Source organism: Hyla sarda, chromosome 11 (assembly GCF_029499605.1).
Source record: "Hyla sarda isolate aHylSar1 chromosome 11, aHylSar1.hap1, whole genome shotgun sequence".
Classification (NCBI taxonomy): Eukaryota; Metazoa; Chordata; class Amphibia; order Anura; family Hylidae; genus Hyla; species Hyla sarda.
This window is the reverse complement of record NC_079199.1, coordinates 97,598,624-97,620,500: the sequence shown is the minus strand read 5'-3', so window position 1 is coordinate 97,620,500 and position 21,877 is coordinate 97,598,624. Positions and strand designations below refer to the sequence as shown.

General features: G+C 46.0%; 1 protein-coding gene across 1 annotated transcript in view; it reads right to left on the bottom strand.

The window, feature by feature from the left end:
- The window catches only part of TNFAIP8L2 (TNF alpha induced protein 8 like 2), a 71,311-nt gene that overhangs the window by 36,859 nt on the left and 12,575 nt on the right, over positions 1–21,877 (bottom strand). The window contains exon 2 of the mRNA XM_056546311.1: positions 15,203–15,485. The gene's annotated coding sequence lies outside the window, so the exon portion shown is untranslated. The remainder of the gene's footprint in view (positions 1–15,202; positions 15,486–21,877) is intronic.

Sequence of the window (21,877 nt, the reverse complement as noted above, 5' to 3'; positions counted from 1 at the left end):
ATATACAAGAATATAACTACTATAATACTGCCTCCTATATACAAGAATATAACTATTATAATACTGCTCCTATGTACAAGAATATAACTACTATAATACTGCCTCCTATATACAAGAATATAACTACTATAATACTGTTCCTATATACAAGAATATAACTACTATAATACTGCTCCTATATACAAGAATATAACTACTATAATACTGCCTCCTATATACAAGAATATAACTATTATAATACTGCTCCTATGTACAAGAATATAACTACTATAATACTGCCTCCTATATACAAGAATATAACTACTATAATACTGCTCCTATATACAGGAATATAACTACTATAATACTGCTCCTATATACAAGAATATAACTACTATAATACTGTTCCTATATACAGGAATATAACTACTATAATACTGCTCCTATATACAAGAATACAACTACTATAATACTGCTCCTATATACAAGAATATAACTACTATAATACTGCTCCTATATACAAGAATATAACTACTATAATACTACTCCTATATACAAGAATATAACTACTATAATACTGCTCCTATATACAAGAATATAACTACTATAATACTGTTCCTATATACAAGAATATAACTACTATAATACTGTTCCTATATACAAGAATATAACTACTATAATACTGCTCCTATATACAAGAATATAACTACTATAATACTGCTCCTATATACAAGAATATAACTACTATAATACTGCTCCTATATACAAGAATATAACTACTATAATACTGCCTCTTATATACAAGAATATAACTACTATAATACTGCTCCTATATACAAGAATATAACTACTATAATACTGCCTCCTATATACAAGAATATAACTACTATAATACTGCCTCCTATATACAAGAATATAACTACTATAATACTGCCCCCTTTGGCGTACCAAGGGGTGGTGGGGGCCCTCGGTGGTGGGGGCCCTCGGCCATCCCGATCAGACGTCGTCCGAAGGCCCGGACGAGTTAAGGGCCCGCCACCGCCGTTACTGAGGATCCGGTCCCCGGCAGACAGCGCTGCCTTCTCCTGTATGCGCGATACACACACATACAGGAGAAGGCATCTGCAGCTTACACTGGGGAGACATGACCTCCACATCCACGCAGCACAGTTGCCAATGACATCACTCATCAGCGCCTGTACTGTGGAGGGGAGAAGACGCGGGCCCCTACTGCTGAGAAGATCGCTGAGTGGGAAATCAGGTGAGCATCATTTATTTTTTATTTTATAACTCTGCCTATACCTATGGGGAAGAGAGGGGGGGGGGAAGGGGGTTACTCTGCCTATACCTAAGGGGAAGAGCCCCCCTCTTCCCCATAGGGGGTTACTCTTCCTATACCTATGGGGAAGAGCCCCCCTCTTCCCCTTAGGGGGTTACTCTGCCTATACCTATGGGGAAGGGGGGTGAGGGGGTTACTCTGCCTATATCTATGGGGAAGAGGGGGGAGAGGGTTACTCTGCCTATACCTATGGGGAAGGGGGTGGGGTAACTCTGTCTAAACCTATGGGGAAGAGGAGGGGGAGGGGGTAACTCTGTCTATACCTATGGGGAAGAGGGGGTGAGGGGGTTACTCTGCCTATATCTATGGGGAAGAGGGGGGGGGGAGGGGGTTACTCTGCCTATACCTATGGGGAAGGGGTGGGGTAACTCTGCCTATACCTATGGGGAAGGGGGTGGGGTAACTCTGTCTATACCTATGGGGAAGAGGAGGGGGAGGGGGTAACTCTGTCTATACCTATGGGGAAGAGAGGGTGAGGGGGTTACTCTGCCTATATCTATGGGGAAGAGGGGGGGAGGGGGTTACTCTGCCTATACCTATGGGGAAGGGGTGGGGTAACTCTGCCTATACCTATAGGGAAGAGGGGGGTTAACTTTTCCTATACCTATGGGGAAGGTGGGGGGGGGGTAGCTCTGCCTATACCTATGGGGAAAGGGGGGGGGGGTTAACTCTGCCTATACCTATGGGGAAAGGGGGGGTAACTCTGCCTATACCAATGCGGAAGGGGGGGGCAACCCTGCCTATACCTATGGGGAAAGGGGGGGGGAGTAACTCTGCCTATACCTATGGGAAAGGGGGGGTAACTCTGCCTATACCTGTGGGGAGGGGGGGGGGTAACTCTGCCTATACCTATGGGGAAAGGGGGTGGGTGGGAGGGACTCTGCTGCCTATACCTAAGGATAAAGGGGGGGTTTACTCTGTTCCTATACCTATTGCGAAGGGGGTTTAACTCTGCCGCCTATACCTATGGGGAAGGGGGGTTAAGTCTGCTGTCTATACTTATGGGGAAGGGTGGGGGTGGGGGCTAACTCCGCTGCCTATACCTTTGGAGCAGGGGGGGGGGGGTGTTAACTCTGCTGCCTATACCTAAAGGGAAAGGGGGGCTACTTAACTTTATACCTGGATGCCTAACTTCTTACCTACATACATGGCTGCCTAACTACCTAGCTAGCCCTCTACCTACCTGGCTTGTCACCTACCTACATATCTGTCTTCCTGATCTACCTATCTAGTTACCTGGCTGGCTACCTACCTACCTGCCCTTTTACTGTGCAGGACACCAAGGAGGGCCTTTGGCTGTCCGGGCATGCTGGGAGTTGTAGTTTTTCAACAGCTGGAGGCACCCTGGTTGGGAAACCCTGCATTATAGGCTCCGCATTGAGACTTCAAGGAGTTCATCCTTCGGCGCAGGAGTTTTAAGTGCTGCTCTTAAGAAGTACCCCACCCTCGCTTTGTTTGCCATTAAAATCCCTTATGTGCTGCCTGAAGACAGAGAAGAAAGTAACATTTTGTCTTACCTGTAATTTTGTTTTTAGTTTTTTTTTTGTCTGAAGACAACACAATGATGATCCTCCCAATAAATATTATTTTTGCATCTATTTTATTAAAGGAAAACTGACGACACTGTGGTGTATTGATGAGGTTGGTATAATGGGGGCACTGTGGTGTATTGATGAGGTTGGTATAATGGGGGCACTGTGGTGTATTGATGAGGTTGGTATAATGGGGGCACTGTGATGTATTGATGAGGTTGGTATAATGGGGGCACTGTGGTGTATTGATGAGGTTGGTATAATGGGGGCACTGTGGTATATTGATTTGGTTGGTATAATGGGGGCACTGTTGTGTATTGATGAGGTTGGTATAATGGGGGCACTGTGATTTATTGATGAGGTTGGTATAATGGGGCACTGTGGTGTATTGATTAGGTTGGTGTTATGGGGGCACTGTGGTGTATTGATTAGGTTGGTATAATGGGGGCACTGTGGTGTATTGATGAGGTTGGTATAATGGAGGCACTGGGGTGTATTGATGAGGTTGGTACAATGGGGGCACTGTGGTGTATTGATGAGGTTGGTATAATGGGGGCACTGTGGTGTATTCATGAGGGTGGTATAATGGGGGCACTGTGGTGTATTGATGAGGTTGGTACAATGGGGGCACTGTGGTGTATTGATGAGGTTGGTATAATGGGGGCACTGTGGTGTATTGATGAGGTTGGTATAATGGAGGCACTGGGGTGTATTGATTAGGTTGGTATAATGGGGACACTGTGATGTATTGATGAGGTTGGTATAATGGAGGCACTGTGGTGTATTGATTTGGTTGGTATAATGGGGGCACTGTGGTGTATTGATGAGGTTGGTACAATGGGGGCACTGTGGTGTATTGATGAGGTTGGTATAATGAGGGCACTGTGGTGTATTGACGAGGTTGGTACAATGGGGGCACTGGGGTGTATTGACGAGGTTGGTACAATGGGGGCACTGTGGTGTATTGATGAGGTTGGTATAATGGGGGCACTGTGGTGTATTCATGAGGGTGGTATAATGGGGGCACTGTGGTGTATTGATGAGGTTGGTACAATGGGGGCACTGTGGTGTATTGATGAGGTTGGTATAATGGGGGCACTGTGGTGTATTGATGAGGTTGGTATAATGGAGGCACTGGGGTGTATTGATTAGGTTGGTATAATGGGGACACTGTGATGTATTGATGAGGTTGGTATAATGGAGGCACTGTGGTGTATTGATTTGGTTGGTATAATGGGGGCACTGTGGTGTATTGATGAGGTTGGTACAATGGGGGCACTGTGGTGTATTGATGAGGTTGGTATAATGAGGGCACTGTGGTGTATTGATTAGGTTGGTATAATGGGGGCACTGTGGTGTATTGATGAGGTTGGTATAATGGGGGCACTGTGGTGTATTGATGAGGTTGGTATAATGGGGGCACTGTGGTGTATTGATGAGGTTGGTATAATGGGGGCACTGTGGTGTAATGATGAGGTTGGTATAATGGGGGCACTGTGGTGTATCGATGAGGTAGGTGTAATGGGGGCACTGTGGCGTATTGATGAGGTTGGTATAATGGGGGCACTGTGGTATATTGATTTGGTTGGTATAATGGGGGCACTGTGGTGTATTGATGAGGTTGGTATAATGGGGGCACTGTGGTGTATTGATTAGGTTGGTATAATGGGGGCACTGTGGTGTATTGATTAGGTTGGTGTTATGGGGACACTGTGGTGTATTGATTAGGTTGGTATAATGGGGGCACTGTGGTGTATTGATGAGGTTGGTATAATGGGGGCACTGTGGTGTATAGATGAGGTTGGTATAATGGGGGCACTGTGGTGTATTGATGAGGTTGGTATAATGGGGGCACTGTGATTTATTGATGAGGTTGGTATAATGGGGGCACTGTGGTGTATTGATGAGGTTGGTATAATGGGGGCACTGTGGTGTATTGATGAGGTTGGTATAATGGGGGCACTGTGGTGTATTGATGAGGTTGGTATAATGGAGGCACTGGGGTGTATTGATTAGGTTGGTATAATGGGGACACTGTGATGTATTGATGAGGTTGGTATAATGGAGGCACTGTGGTGTATTGATTTGGTTGGTATAATGGGGGCACTGTGGTGTATTGATGAGGTTGGTATAATGGGGGCACTGTGGTGTATTGATTTGGTTGGTATAATGGGGGCACTGTGGTGTATTGATGAGGTTGGTACAATGGGGGCACTGTGGTGTATTGATGAGGTTGGTATAATGAGGGCACTGTGGTGTATTGATTAGGTTGGTATAATGGGGGCACTGTGGTGTATTGATGAGGTTGGTATAATGGGGGCACTGTGGTGTATTGATGAGGTTGGTATAATGGGGGCACTGTGGTGTATTGATGAGGTTGGTATAATGGGGGCACTGTGGTGTAATGATGAGGTTGGTATAATGGGGGCACTGTGGTGTATCGATGAGGTAGGTGTAATGGGGGCACTGTGGCGTATTGATGAGGTTGGTATAATGGGGGCACTGTGGTATATTGATTTGGTTGGTATAATGGGGGCACTGTGGTGTATTGATGAGGTTGGTATAATGGGGGCACTGTGGTGTATTGATGAGGTTGGTATAATGGGGGCACTGTGATTTATTGATGAGGTTGGTACAATGGGGGCACTGTGGTGTATTGATGAGGTTGGTATAATGGGGGCACTGTGGTGTATTGATGAGGTTGGTATAATGGGGGCACTGTGGTGTATTGATGAGGTTGGTATAATGGGGGCACTGTGATTTATTGATGAGGTTGGTATAATGGGGGCACTGTGATTTATTGATGAGGTTGGTACAATGGGGGCACTGTGGTGTATTGATGAGGTTGGTATAATGAGGGCACTGTGGTGTATTGATTAGGTTGGTATAATGGGGGCACTGTGGTGTATTGATGAGGTTGGTATAATGGGGGCACTGTGGTGTATTGATGAGGTTGGTATAATGGGGGCACTGTGGTGTATTGATGAGGTTGGTATAATGGGGGCACTGTGGTGTATCGATGAGGTTGGTATAATGGGGGCACTGTGGTGTATCGATGAGGTAGGTGTAATGGGAGCACTGTGGCGTATTGATGAGGTTGGTATAATGGGGGCACTGTGGTATATTGATTTGGTTGGTATAATGGGGGCACTGTTGTGTATTGATGAGGTTGGTATAATGGGGGCACTGTGGTGTATTGATTAGGTTGGTATAATGGGGGCACTGTGGTGTATTGATTAGGTTTGTGTTATGGGGACACTGTGGTGTATTGATTAGGTTGGTATAATGGGGGTACTGTGGTGTATTGATGAGGTTGGTATAATGGGGCAATGTGGTGTATTGATGAGGTTGGTATAATGGGGGCACTGGTGTATTGATGAGGTTGGTATAATGGGGGCACTGTGGTGTATAGATGAGGTTGGTATAATGGGGGCACTGTGATTTATTGATGAGGTTGGTATAATGGGGGCACTGTGGTGTATTGATGAGGTTGGTATAATGGGGGCACTGTGGTGTATTGATGAGGTTGGTATAATGGGGGCACTGTGGTGTATTGATGAGGTTGGTATAATGGGGGCACTGTGATTTATTGATGAGGTTGGTATAATGGGGGCACTGTGATTTATTGATAAGGTTGGTATAATGGGGGCACTGTGGTGTATTGATGAGGTTGGTATAATGGGGGCACTGTGGTGTATTGATTAGGTTGGTATAATGGGGGCACTGTGGTGTATTGATTAGGTTGGTGTTATGGGGACACTGTGGTGTATTGATGAGGTTGGTATAATGGGGCACTGTGGTGTATTGATTAGGTTGGTATAATGGGGGCACTGTGGTGTATTGATGAGGTTGGTATAATGGGGCAATGTGGTGTATTGATGAGGTTGGTATAATGGGGGCACTGTGGTGTATTGATTAGGTTGGTGTTATGGGGACACTGTGGTGTATTGATTAGGTTGGTATAATGGGGGCACTGTGGTGTATTGATGAGGTTGGTATAATGGGGCACTGTGGTGTATTGATGAGGTTGGTATAATGGGGGCACTGTGGTGTATTGATGAGGTTGGTATAATGGGGGCACTGTGGTGTATAGATGAGGTTGGTATAATGGGGGCACTGTGGTGTATTGATGAGGTTGGTATAATGGGGGCACTGTGATTTATTGATGAGGTTGGTATAATGGGGGCACTGTGGTGTATTGATGAGGTTGGTATAATGGGGGCACTGTGGTGTATTGATGAGGTTGGTATAATGGGGGCACTGTGATTTATTGATGAGGTTGGTATAATGGGGGCACTGTGATTTATTGATGAGGTTGGTATAATGGGGGCACTGTGGTGTATTGATGAGGTTGGTATAATGGGGGCACTGGGGTGTATTGATGAGGTTGGTATAATGGGGGCACTGTGGTGTATTGATTAGGTTGGTATAATGGGGGCACTGTGGTGTATTGATAAGGTTGGTATAATGGGGGCACTGTGGTGTATTGATGAGGTTGGTATAATGGGGGCACTGTGGTGTATTGATTAGGTTGGTATAATGGGGGCACTGTGGTGTATTGATGAGGTTGGTATAATGGGGGCACTGTGGTGTATTGATGAGGTCAGTGTAATGGGGGCACTGTGGTGTATTGATAAGGTTGGTATAATGGGGGCACTGTGGTGTATTGATGAGGTTGGTATAATGGGGGCACTGTGGTGTATTGATAAGGTTGGTATAATGGGGGCACTGTGGTGTATTGATGAGGTTGGTATAATGGGGGCACTGTGGTGTATTGATAAGGTTGGTATAATGGGGGCACTGTGGTGTATTGATGAGGTTGGTATAATGGGGGCACTGTGGTGTATTGATTAGGTTGGTATAATGGGGGCATTGTGGTGTATTGAGTTTGGTGTAATGGGGCATCCCCGCCCCAGTTATGTTTTTTAACCTTTTCCTCACCATTATTTGTGCACTATTGTTTATTCCAGTCCACCCTAGCAGGTGACACAGGATGCAGCAGCCTTATTATGGGAACCCTGCGGTGGTCAATTGTTCTCCCCCACCTGGGGTATCCACAGAGAGGACCACAGAGCCCCCCGAGTTGAGCCGCCTCCGCTCAGTGAATAGCGCCCTATATAGTATCACATCCTCCCCGCAGCTAGAGACAGGAAGAGGTCAGGAAACCATACTGAACAACTCTGCTTCCTCCCTGACAAATCTCTTCTGCTGCAAGAATGGCGGTGGCGGAGGGCGGGGGATGTGTGCGCCGCACGTGCTATTGTTACGGGGGCACAACAACACCACCACTCCTGTGTGCACAGCTGGGGGATGTTATTATTACCCGTAATTAATAAGCCCCATATAATGGATGGGAACCTCCTCTGTCAGCGCACATGTGTTTAGACTACACAATGGGTGCCCAAAATAGTCCTCCACCCCTCCACTTATGGATCTACTAATGTTGCAAAACTACTTCTCCCAGCATGCCTGGACAGCCAACGGGCATGCTGGGAGTTGTAGTTTTGCAATATCTGGAGGTCCACGGTTTGGAGACAAACTGATCTTGAGTCTTCGGATCCGTAAGACATTGTGCTGCCTTGATCCAAGAATGAGATGTTAGGTAGGTTCCTTATTAGGTACGTAGGTTTCCTTAATAGGTAGGTAGGTAGGTTTCCTAATTTGGCAGGTAAGTAACCCCCTTCCCAATAAGTAGGTATATTCTCACATAGGTAGATGTGCCCCCTAGGAAAGTAGATTCCCCCACCCAGTAGATAGGCATGCCCTTAGAAAGCCCCCTTACCCCCAGTAATGGGCATTTCTTTACTGTCCCAATGGTAGTCAGGTATGTCCTTAAGTAGGTAGCACATACCCCACCCTGAGATGGCATGTATGCCCTTAGGTAGGTAGTTCAGCCTTCCAGTAGGAAGACATGTCCTAAGTTAGGTAATCTACCCAGAAGACAGATATGTCCTTTGGTAGGTAGTTCGGCCCCCCTAGTTGGTAGGTATGTCCTTAGATAGGTAGACTACCCCCCCCCCCCCCCAACAGTAGGCAGGTATGTCTCTAGGTAAGTAGTTCCACTCTCCAAGTAAGCTGTAGGCCGGTACGTCCTTAGGTACGTATCCCCCCCCCCCCTCCCAAGTAGGAAGGTGCATCCTCAGATAAGTAGTTTACCCCCACCAGCACCATCACCAGTAGGCAGGTATGTCCCGAGGTAGGAAGCTCCCCTCTCCAAGTAAGCTGTAGGCCGGTAAGTCCTTAGGTACGTATTATTCCCCCTCCCAAGTAGGCAGGTGCGTCTTTGTGTAGGTAATTGCTTCTACCCTCATAGTAGGCAGGTCCATCCTTAGGTAGGTAGTTCCTGCACAGTTGAAAGCGGTGCTTGCTTGCCTGAGGTAAGTGTCCAGGATTATAATGGGGCAGTATTCAGTAGACTCCTAAAAGTAGTCCTCAGGGACCAGATCACTCTAATCCACAAATGAAACCCTCATGGCCTTTAGGTCATAACCCATTTGGGATCCACAGTTTTACTGCAAATCTTGGGGGCCCCTTTTGGCCTTCATCCTCCAGATTATGGCAACCAGATAGGGAAGTCTACAAGAAGCAGAGGTGTTGTGACCGGGGTGCGGCCCGCACCGGGTGACACCATCCTGATGGGGTGACACCAGGTACGCCCCCGGTCCTCACATGCGCTGTCTCTGTACTAGTACCCCCCCTCACTTGCGCTGTCTCTGTAAAATAGCACCCCCCACCCCCGTCGTCATCACTTGCGCTGTCTCCGTACTAGTAGCAACCCCCTCCCGTCACCTGCACAGTGAACCGGCCTGCCCCTGTCTTCTGTTGCGCCGGCCCGACGTGCCTCCGCAGGGCCGCGCAGGAGGACGTGACGTCACTCGCAGAGCGCCCGGAGAGAAGGAGCGCTGCGCTGGATGGGTGAGTGAGTGTGTGTCTGTCTCACTCTATCTCTGTTTGTGTGTTTCTGTCTGTGTGTGTGTGTGTGTGTGTGTGTGTGTGTTTGTATGTGACTGTGTGTGTGTGTGTGTGACTCTTTCTGTGAGTGTGTGACTGTCTGTGAGTGTGTCTCTCTGTCTGTGTGTGTGTGTGACTGTGTGTGTGTGACTGTGTGACTCTGTCTGTGAGTGAGACTCTGTCTGTGAGTGTGTGTGTGACTCTCTGTCTGTGTGTGTGTGACTCTCTGTGTGTGACTGTTTGTGTGTGTGACTCTCTGTGTGTGCGACTGTGTGTGTGTGACTCTGTGTGTGTGACTGTGTGTGACTCTGTGTGTGTGACTGTTTGTGTGTGTGACTCTCTGTCTGTGTGTGCGACTGTGTGTGTGTGACTCTGTGTGTGTGACTGTGTGTGACTCTGTGTGTGTGAATGTGTGTGTCTGTGACTGTGTGTGTCTCTCTGTCTGTGAGTGTGTGTCTCTGTGTGTGTGTGTCTGTCTCTTGCTATCTCTGTGTGTGTGTGTCTCTCTGTCTGTGAGTGTGTGTCTCTCTGACTGTGTGTATGTGTGTGCGTCTCTCTCTCTCTATCTGTCTGTGAGTGTGTGTCTCTCTGACTGTGTGTGTGTGTGCGTCTCTCTCTCTCTCTCTCTCTCTCTATCTGTGTGTGTGTCTCTGTGTTGTGTGTGTGTTTTTTTTGTGTGTGGGGGGAGGGGGGGTTTGTTTGAACCAGCGATCTAATGTGGGGAGACTTTGACCTATTGTGGGGAACATGCAAGGGAACCTGCGGCCTAATGGGGGGAAACTATTACCAAATGTGGGAAATCTATGCTACTTAATGTGGGGAAACTGCTACCTAATGTTGGAAAACAGCTACCTAATGTGCGAAAGCTGCTACATAATGTGGGAAAACTGCTACCTAATGTGGGGAATCAGTGCTACCTAATGTGGGGAATCAGTGCTACCTAATATGTGGAATCTGTGCTACCTAATGTGGGGAAATTACTACCTAATGTGGGGTAACTGGTACCAAATGTGGGGAATCTATGCTACCTAATGTGGGGAAACTGCTACCTACCTAATGTGGGGGAACTGCTACCTACCTTATGTGGGGGAACTGCTGCCTGCCTAATGCTCCCCCCCTGGCAGTAGCACCATCATCATCCACCAGCAAACTCCCCCAGCAGAAGCACCTCCATCAGCAGATCCTGATGGTGGATGATGGGGGTGCTCCTGCCAGGAGGATGATCCTGCCGATGGATGATGGGGGTGATACTGCCAATGGGGATGGCCAGTAGCACCCTCATCATCCTCCAGCAACACCCCCCCAGTACTAGCACCCCCATCATCCACTAGCAACACCACCAGATTTATATTCAGAGGGTACAGTATGTGGCAGATTTATATTCAGAGGGTACAGTATGTGGCAGATTTATATTGAGAGGGTACAGTATGTGGTAGTATTATATTCAGAGGGTACAGTATGTAGCAGATTTATATTCAGAGGGTACAGTATGTGGCAGATTTATATTCAGAGGGTACAGTATGTGGCAGATTTATATTCAGAGGGTACAGTATGTTGCAGATTTATATTCAGAGGGTACAGTATGTGTTTGTATTATATTCAGAATGTACAGTGTGTGGTAGTATTATATTCAGTGGGTATGGTGTATGGAAGGTTTATAATAATACTTGTTTATAAAGAGTGTAGTGTATAGTAGTATTATATTTAGAGGATCCAGTGTCTGGCAGGTTTATAATAATACTTGTTTTCATATAGAGGATGAGAATGCGCTGACATAGTGAGGAGACGTCTGGGCGTCACGTTCTGCAGAGAGAAGTTTTAGCTGGAACAAGTCCTGGCGGTATGTACCATCTGAATTAGATAAGGAAAGACTATAGAGAAGACGTCACCTGTAGTCACTGATATCATTGTGTATTCTCCTGACTATAGAGAAGACGTCACCTGTAGTCACTGATATCATTGTGTATTCTCCTCACTATAGAGAAGACGTCACCTGTAGTCACTGATATCATTGTGTATTCTTCTCACTATAGAGAAGACGTCACCTGTAGTCAATGATATCATTGTGTATTCTCCTCACTATAGAGAAGACGTCACCTGTAGTCACTGATATCATTGTGTATTCTCCTGACTATAGAGAAGACGTCACCTGTAGTCACTGATATCATTGTGTATTCTCCTGACTATAGAGAAGACGTCACCTGTAGTCACTGATATCATTGTGTATTCTCCTCACTATAGAGAAGACGTCACCTGTAGTCACTGATATCATTGTGTATTCTCCTCACTATAGAGAAGACGTCACCTGTAGTCACTGATATCATTGTGTATTCTCCTCACTATAGAGAAGACGTCACCTGTAGTCACTGATATCATTGTGTATTCTCCTCACTATAGAGAAGACGTCACCTGTAGTCAATGATATCATTGTGTATTCTCCTGACTATAGAGAAGACGTCACCTGTAGTCACTGATATCATTGTGTATTCTCCTCACTATAGAGAAGACGTCACCTGTAGTCACTGATATCATTGTGTATTCTCCTCACTATAGAGAAGACGTCACCTGTAGTCACTGATATCATTGTGTATTCTCCTCACTATAGAGAGGACGTCACCTGTAATCACTGATATCATTGTGTATTCTCCTCACTATAGAGAAGACGTCACCTGTAGTCACTGATATCATTGTGTATTCTCCTCACTATAGAGAAGACGTCACCTGTAGTCACTGATATCATTGTGTATTCTCCTCACTATAGAGAAAACGTCACCTGTAGTCACTGATATCATTGTGTATTCTCCTCACTATAGAGAAGACGTCACCTGTAGTCACTGATATCATTGTGTATTCTCCTCACTATAGAGAAGACGTCACCTGTAGTCACTGATATCATTGTGTATTCTCCTCACTATAGAGAAAACGTCACCTGTAGTCACTGATATCATTGTGTATTCTCCTCACTATAGAGAAGACTTCACCTGTAGTCACTGATATCATTGTGTATTCTCCTCACTATAGAGAAGACGTCACCTGTAGTCACTGATATCATTGTGTATTCTCCTCACTATAGAGAAGACGTCACTGATATCATTGTACATTCTCCTCACTATGTCCTATCAGAGCTGGAGTCACTTGTCAGTTCTACAGTTATGATGAGTGAAACTACAACTCCCAGCATAACCTCACCACTGCATGAAGGGGTACTCTACTGGAAAACATTTTTTTAATCAACTGGTGCCAGAAAGATAAACAGATTTATAAATTACTTCTACTTAAAAATCTTAATCCTTCCAGTACTTATTAGCTGCTTTATAAGTGATTCACAGGAAGTTCTCTTCTTTTTTAATTTATTTTCTGTCTGACCACAGTGCTCTGTGCTGACACCTCTGTCCATGTCAAGAACTGTCCATAGTAGGAGCAAATCCACATTGCAAACCTATCCTGCTCTGGACAGTTCCTAACGTGGACAGACAGAGCACTGTGGACAGACTGGTAAGAACTACACAACTTCCTGTGGAGAATACAACAGCTTATAAGTACTGTAAGGATTAAGGTTTTAAATAGAAGTCATTTAAAAATCTGTTTAACTTTTTTGGCACCAGTTGATATAGAAGTAAATGTTTTCCAGTGGAGTGCCCCTTTAAGTAATTCTGGGAGCTGTATTTTTAAATGGTGAAAACTTCTTTAACACTTTCCTATTCTGTGGCAACTGGTATATCTGATTATTATACTGGAATTTCTCACAATGCGCTACAACAGTGGTGTCTGTCTCAACAGGCTAAAACTTACTGAGGGGGGGGGGGGGGGAAAGGTATGGGGGTGACACCATATTCTACCGCATCGGGTGACACCAACCCTAGCAACGCCACTGAAGAAGGGATGTCATGTCCCGCCATATCCTGATAGTAAATTACTACTCCCTGTTTGGATCCTGTAATAACTAACTAAGGGGGTATTTAGTTATGCACAGGGTAGGTGACACTCAGGGCAGCTTTGGAGGACCTGTTTTAAAGGTTGACCTGTAATGAAGTGATTTTCCTCTGGAGGCACTGCAGGGAAAATCAGAAGTGCATATATAGCAGGGAAACCCTCCTCGATTGCCCCGGGACACCCAGTCTGAAATGTCCACATTGTGTAGCCCATTGAACATTTGGGTTTCATGTTTTAGAAGTATAGGAATAGAAGTGTTGTTACTGTGATGTCCCAGTACGGGATATAGGAGGAGAGGGGGGAAAAGCAGAGATGGCGCTATATAGTGCAGTTAATCCCAATTTTTGAGGTTGGACAGTTGTCCCAAAATCAGAAAATTGTTCACCTATGGGTGTTGTGCAGGCAGGCACAACACTGGCGATCGCATGTAACAGGTTGCAGTATCGGGAGGCTGCCGGCCGTCGGTCCCGCTGTGCCAGCGGTGAAGATACAGGAGGAAACAGCTGGTTCTGGGATAACCTGGCGAGGCTACTGCAGTATTCCGGCAGAAAGAATCCGATTTCGGCTAGAAGGCGCACACCCGAGAGTAGTTAACAATAGCAGACTTTATTAAGTTATACAACTAGCAGTGCAGATGGGACAACACGTTTCAAAGGTTCAGTCTTCTTCTTCAGATCCGGTAGCCTCGCCAGGTTATCCCAGAACCAGCTGTTTCCTCCAGTACAGTATATAGTCCCATACAGTACTTAGGCCCTGTCAGGTTGAGTCCCTCTGTGTCCTAGGGGCCCTCCTGCAGTGTCTCCCCCATTGTTTTATATGTATTAAGTATAAAGGACCTTTGAGGACCTTTGAGTTAGTCACATGATATTGTGGTCACATGTTCAATTCACATGTTTGTTACCCAGAGAGCACCAGCTAACCAGATGACCCGCAGCTAGCCTATGGGCTCCTTGCTCAGCCCCCTTTATAAGAGGGGGCAGCCATTCCAATCTCTTTCTTCCACCGCACTTTCTGCTGAGGTCAAGTCCAGTCCAGACGTCTCAGAACCAGTGTCCAGCACATCTGGAGGCCTCAAGCCTAACCTACAGCCACAAGTCAGTAAGTCAAGTCATCTCTGTCTGCTGTCACTATCTTCAGTCAAGTCAAGTCTATTATAGTCAGCGTGGCTGTCCTAAAGTCTGTCAAAGTCACTACAAGTCCCAGCAAGCTGCGAGGTCCCCTGTGTTACTGGTCACCTCTCTGGGATCCTGGCCTAGCTTTAAAGACTGTTACCATCTGTCTACCTCAGTAAAGCTACCGTTAACCGTAACCTGGTCTTTGACTATTATTACCCTGCCTAACCTAGGGATAGCGGAGCTACCTTTGGGTGGGTGCTTAGGAAAACCACGCCCTGGCGTCACGAACATTTAAGGATTAATAACATCTGCCCCATACACCTCATCGCATCTCCCACAGCAAACCACATTACCTTTATTGGGGACTTGTCCGGTGGCTCCCTCTGGGGGTCATGGACAGATGTGTGGTGGCCCAGGAGGCTGATCCAGAATGTCTTCGATGTCTTTGCTATTGCAGATTCTGCCCCATAGTTGTGTATTCAGGGTTCCAGTCGCCTCTCTCTCTCTCTTTCTCTTGTATTATTCTGGGTTGTCCAGTCTATAGGAGGGTCGGACCACCCCACCCAGTTTGCAGGAAGCTCCGGTGATGACCCTGGGGTCTCGGGCCTTCATCACAGCTCCGGCTGACTCTCTAATCTGAAGTGAAACAAATATTCAGTCTATCAGCAAATTCCTCTGAACAAGTATTTCCCATCCCTCGGCCACTCACAGCAGCTCTATTTTTTTCCCCCCAGTTCATTGTTTTTTAGGTGCGGCAGACAATCAGAAAAGACCAGAAAAGTGCAGGACACATAAGGGCAACTGACCAGTAACCGCCATCATTTATAGGGTCTCTATTACCCCTTCCCTGCCTACCCAATCTAAACCCTGTCCTTGGCTTCTTGTTAGGGCTCCAACTCCCGGAATGTTGCAGCATATATTATACCACTGTTTTCCAACCAGAGCGCCTCCAGCTGTTGCAAAACTACAACTCCCAGTATGCCCGGACAGCCGTTGGCTGTCCGGGCATGCTGGGAGTTGTAGTTTTGCAACAGCTGGAGGCACCCCTGGTTGGGAAACACTGACCTATACTATATACTACTATATAGTCCAACATGCCGGGAGTTATAGTTTTGCAACAGCTGGAGGCACCCCTGGTTGGGAAACATTGACCTATACTATATACTACTATATAGTTCAACATGCTGGGAGTTGTAGTTTTGCAACAGCTGGAGGCACCCCTGGTTGGGAAACACTGACCTATACTATATACTACTATATAGTCCAACATGCTGGGAGTTCTAGTTTTGCAACAGCTGGAGGCACCCCTGGTTGGGAAACACTGACCTTTACTATATACTACTATATAGTCCAACATGCTGGGAGTTGTAGTTTTGCAACAGCTGGAGGCACCTCTGGTTGGGAAACACTGACCTATACTATATTCTACTATATAGTCCAACATGCTGGGAGTTGTAGTTTTGCAACAGCTGGACGCACCCCTGGTTGGGAAACACTGACCTATACTATATACTACTATATAGTCCAACATGCTGGGAGTTGTAGTTTTGCAACAGCTGGAGGCACCCCTGGTTGGAAAACACTGACCTATACTATATACTACTATATAGTCCAACATGCTGGGAGTTGTAGTTGTCGTTTGGGGCAGATGCTGAGCCACAGGCTGTATCAGGGCATGCTGGGAGTTGTAGTTAGTAACTAACTGCAACTCCAGAATATGATTTAAAAAAGCGATCAAAAAGTGACATCAAAACAAAAATGGTTCTGTTAAAAACTACAGATCGGGGCGCAAAAAATGACCCTCATACAGGCCCCGTATAAGGAGAAATAAAAAAGTTATAGGGGTCAGAAAAGGACAAAATTTTCCCCATATATGTGTATCCTGTGATGTCACGCATATATAATTAATTATGCAAATTAGCATGGCCGGTATATTTTTGCAAGAATGGTGGCGACCCTACTTGTAAACTGGTCTTGCTGTTCCAGTTATGGCAGTATTGGAGCACTGTTTAATAGTATTATTTCAGGGGTACTCCGCCCCTAGATGTCCAATAATGCTTGCACCATTTCTCCCCTCACAAAATAACGTCTGTTATCAATAACGGGCTATGACGGGTTTAAATGGATAATGTAAAAATCCCATAGACTATAATGGCATTTTGTAACGGCCGTTTAACAGGCGATTTTCAGGGTTTCCACAATGGAACACTATAACGGATCTTTAAAGGGGTAGTCCAGTGGTGAAAAACTTATCCTCTATCCTAAGGATAGGGGATACGTTTGAGATCGCGGGGGGTCCGACCGTTGGGGCCCCCTGCGATCTCTCTGTACGGGGCCCCGGCTCTCGGCCCAGATAGCGGGTGTCGACCCCCGCACGAAGCGGCGGCCGACACCCCCCCTCAATACATCTCAATGGCAGAGCCGGAGATTCCCGAAGGCAGCGCTTCGGCTCTGCCATAGAGTTGTATTGAGGGGGCGTGTCGGCCGCCGCCTCGTGCGGAGGTCGACACACCCCCTTCCCGCGGGCTGTTGGGGCTCCGTACAGGAGATCGCAGAGGGCCCCAGCGGTCGGACCCCCCGCGATCTGCAACTTATCCCCTATCCTTAGGATAGGGGATAAGTTGCTCACCACTGAGTCACCACTGGATATCTCCTTTAAAACGGATGAATGTATAGTGTTAAAGGGGCCTTAGGGTGACTTTAGTACTTACCTGCCAAACAGTAATAAACATGCTTAGAAAGTATCTCTGCTTGTCTTGCGGCTAAATGGCTGTGTTGTGAGATTACCATAACGCTGCAGCTTTCTTTTTGTGAAATGGCTATTTCCTGTTGGAGTTCCCTCCCTCCAACTACAAGTCCCAGGATCCCTTGTTTGTAAGTGTGAGGTCACTTATCACATTCCCACCCCACCCATTGCAGCACACCTGAGCTATGCATGCTGTTCATGAAACTACAATTCCCTGCAGCCTTGTGGAGAATGATCTTCCTCCCACCCAGCGGTCGCTCCACCAATTGAAGCACTGCCATGCTCCCTTTCAACACCTAACTAGTGATGTAACGTCTCGGGGCAAGGATCACATAAGATTTGCAAGACTATCCATAAAACACAGGTACAGACACTGTGTTATGAACTAAACTTACTTAAAAATACCTTTTTAATGCAAAGATATTTAGGTGCAATGCACCATATTTATTTCATTCACTCAGGCAGTAAAAGTGTAAAAGGTTAATATTTCTGCATGTACTGTACCCAGATGAATGATGCTTTGGTCACCTGATGCTCCCAACCAATGGTAGCAGGGGAAGACCCTAGTCCAACCTCCCTCTCCCAGGAGGAGAGGTGGACCCAACCTGTTAGAACCAGTCTAGACCTGGCATTTGCCAAAACAACATCTACTAGCCCTGCACTAGACTAGACTAAAGCAGTCTAGTCATTCAGCAATGTTGGAGTACTTCCTGGCTTCTGCTATTTGCTTACCTACACCTAAGCCACGAGTGTTCAATCCTGTCTACAATCAATCCTGTCCACGCTGTGAGGACAACATGCTCAAGCTCTTTATCTCAAACATGAAGTTTATCATCTTCGCCAGAGAGAAGAAGGCTGAACAAGGACCTCTCTGCAATTCACCAATCTACTTGTTGTCTTCCTGTTATAGTTAGTGCTGCTTGGCTACCACGTGGTGAAGATTTTCCCGGCCCCATCCAACCTATCTATGTGTTCTACAATGTGACATTTTTACATTAGACTAAATGAAAGGTTTTTAAGCTCCGCCCCCGCTTATTATTGTCTTATTGCATGTAGCAATATATTTATATTGGTAAAAACGTTTTTTTAATCTCAGTTTTTAACAACCAGGGTGCCTCCAGCTGTTGCAAAACTACAACTCCCAGCATGCTCGGACAGCCGTTGGCTGTCCGGGCATGCTGGGAGTTGTAGTTTTACAACTCCTGGTAGGGAAACACTGCTTTTTCTGGTTGGTTCTGTACTTTTTGCCCCAAAATAATGTGGTTTGCCGCAAGGTATAGCAGATTCTCTACTGTCAAGGCGAGTTGTTTTTTTAAAGTACAATAAATATCCCTAATCCCCTGCAGATATTTATCTCCATCCGGCTGACAGCTAAAATAAAACAATCCAATGAGCGCTGCTCTGGAGGTCAGAGACCCTCTTATCCTCAGGCACATAGTAAATTATTGATTTTAGTTGCAGATTTTGCAAACAGGAAGAGTCCGATATACAGGAGTTATTTACAGTATCTGCTACGTCAGCAAAGAGCGGGGGAGACTACAGCACCAGGATAGAGAGAGAGAGACACATCTATACTCCTATCCATAGGGGGCAGTATTATAGTAGTCATATTCTTGTATATAGGAGCAGTATTATAGTAGGTATATTCTTGTATATAGGAGCAGTATTATAGTAGTTATATTCTTGTATATAGGAGGCAGTATTATAGTAGTTATATTCTTGTATATAGGAGCAGTATTATAGTAGGTATATTCTTGTATATAGGGGCAGTATTACAGTAGTTATATTCTTGTATATAGGAGACAGTATTATAGTAGGTATATTCTTGAATATAGGAGCAGTATTATAGTAGTTATATTCTTGTATATAGGAGCAGTATTATAGTAGTTAGATTCTTGTATATAGGAGCAGTATTATAGTAGTTATATTCTTGTATATAGGAGCAGTATTATAGTAGTTAGATTCTTGTATATAGGAACAGTATTATAGTAGTTAGATTCTTGTATATAGGGGCAGTATTATAGTAGTTATATTCTTGTATATATAGGAGCAGTATTATAGTAGTTATATTCTTGTATATAGGAGACAGTATTATAGTAGGTATATTCTTGTATATAGGAGCAGTATTATAGTAGTTATATTCTTGTATATAGGAGCAGTATTATAGTAGTTATATTCTTGTACATAGGGGCAGTATTATAGTAGTTATATTCTTGTATATAGGAGCAGTATTATATTAGTTATATTCTTGTATATAGGAGCAGTATTATAGTAGTTATATTCTTGTATATAGGAGCAGTATTATAGCAGTTATATTCTTGTATATAGGAGCAGTATTATAGTAATTGTTACGCCTAGCGCTCCGGGTCCCCGCTCCTCCCCGGAGCGCTCACGGCGTCTCTCTCCCTGCAGCGCCCCGGTCAGTCCCGCTGACCGGGAGCGCTGCACTGACATGGCCGTCGGGGATGCGATTCGCACAGCGGGACGCGCCCGCTCGCGAATCGCGTCCCAGGTCACTTACCCGTCCCGGGCCCCTCCTGTCATGTGCTGGCGCGCGCGGCTCCGCTCTCTAGGGCGCGCGCGCGCCAGCTCTCTGAGACTTAAAGGGCCAGTGCACCAATGATTGGTGCCTGGCCCAATTAGCTTAATTGGCTTCCACCTGCTCCCTGGCTATATCTGATCTCCTCCCTTGCACTCCCTGGCCGGATCTTGTTGCCTTGTGCCAGTGAAAGCGTTTAGTGTTGTCCAAGCCTGTGTTACCTGAACCCTTGCTATCCATCTTGACTACGAACCTTGCCGCCTGCCCCCGACCTTCTGCTACGTCTGACCTTGCCTCTGCCTAGTCCTTCTGTCCCACGCCTTCTCAGCAGTCAGCGAGGTTGAGCCGTTGCTAGTGGATACGACCTGGTTGCTACTGCCGCAGCAAGACCATCCCGCTTTGCGGCGGGCTCTGGTGAAAACCAGTAGCCTCTTAGAACCGCCAGCACGGTCCACGCCAATCCCTCGCTGACACAGAGGATCCACTACCTGTAAGCCGAATCGTGACAGTAGATCCGGCCATGGATCCCGCTGAGGTGCCGCTGCCAAGTCTCGCTGACCTTACCACGGTGGTCGCTCAGCAATCGCAGCAAATTGCCCAACAAGGACAGCAGCTGTCGCAGTTGACCGCCACGTTACAGCAACTTCTGCCTCTGCTACAGCAGCAACCATCTCCTCCGCCAGCTCCTGCACCTCCTCCGCAGCGAGTGGCCGCTCCTAGCCTCCGCTTGTCCCTGCCGGACAAATTTGATGGGGACTCTAGACTCTAGAGGATCCACTATCTGTAAGCCGAATCGTGACAGTAATTATATTCTTGTATATAGGAGCAGTATTATAGTAGTTATATTCTTGTATATAGGAGCAGTATTATAGTAGTTATATTCTTGTATATAGGAGCAGTATTATAGTAGTCATATTCTTGTATATAGGGGCAGTATTATAGTAGTTATATTCTTACATATTACACAGGGATGTTAGGTTTTTTTAATGTTTATTTATTTTTTTGTTAACCCACTGCTGCATTTAGAACAGCCTGAGGCTCGGACACCTATAAATGCTGCATTATATATTTATCTGTGTCATTTATTAAGCCCTGAGGCTACATTATAAATGTATGAATCATAATCCATGATTTTGCAACCGGCACAAAATTTCTTAGGCGTATTCCTATTAACATTCCACTAAATTTTGTCCACCAAATGGGGCTAATGGGGTAAAAGGGGGTCCCCCCCTTTGACACATATCAATACCATTGAGTAGGGGCCCACACTTAATGAACAGCCCGGGGCCATGATATCCTTAATCTGCCCCTGACTGTTGTAAATAGGGGAAAGCATTATAGTAGTTACTATATATTTGTGGAGGCCCAGTACGGGAGATGTTACCCCGCACCCTTTCTGTCCTGTCAGGGAGCCTCCTTCAGTGTCCCCAGGGTCCCTTGCACCTGTTTCCACCCCTGTACATATGTTCTGCATATGTGTTGTATCTTTAAGAGTTATGTCATGTGATTTTTACCCAGGAGGTACTAGTGACCAGGTGACCCCAAGAGTGACCTATGGGCTCCCTGCTGGTCTCCCCCATATAACCCCTGGGTGGAGCTTCTCTCTCTCTTCTGCTGAGGTCCAGTGCACTCGCCTAGTGTGTGTGTCCAGAGTGTTGGAGACCTCAAAGTCCAGTCCTGCAGCCGCCATCAAATCAAGTAAGATAAAGTCACAGCTTTATGAGTCAAGTCAGTCCCTGTCAT